This window comes from Nematolebias whitei, chromosome 15 (genome assembly GCF_014905685.2).
Source record: "Nematolebias whitei isolate Nwh7 chromosome 15, NemWhi1, whole genome shotgun sequence".
NCBI lineage: Eukaryota > Metazoa > Chordata > Actinopteri > Cyprinodontiformes > Rivulidae > Nematolebias > Nematolebias whitei.
In genome coordinates this window covers 38,285,353-38,285,676 of record NC_056512.1, presented here as the reverse complement: position 1 = coordinate 38,285,676, position 324 = coordinate 38,285,353, and the positions used below count along the sequence as shown (strand labels likewise).

The 324-nt window shown below is 34.6% G+C and overlaps 1 protein-coding gene across 1 annotated transcript in view; it reads right to left on the bottom strand.

The window, feature by feature from the left end:
• samd14 (sterile alpha motif domain containing 14) overlaps positions 1-324 on the bottom strand; it is a 5,798-nt gene that overhangs the window by 3,259 nt on the left and 2,215 nt on the right. The gene's annotated exons all lie outside the window — the stretch shown is intronic.

The window sequence follows — 324 nt, the reverse complement described above, 5'->3', positions numbered from 1 at the left end:
GTGTGTTTACAGATGTGTTTACAAGTGTGTTTACAGGTATTTACAAATGTGTTTGCAAGTGTGTTTACAGGTATGTTTACAGGTGTGTTAACAGCTGTGTTGACAGGTATTTACAAATGAGTTTCCAAGTGTTTACAGATGTGTTTACAGGTTGTTTACAGGTATTTACAAAGGTGTATCCAAGTGTGTTTCCAAGTGTGTTTACAGATGTGTTTTCAAGTGTGTTTACTGGTTTGTTTATAAGTGTGTTTACTGGTGTGTTTACATCTATTTACAAATGTGTTTACAGGTGTGTTTACAGGGGTTTACAAATGTATTTACAGG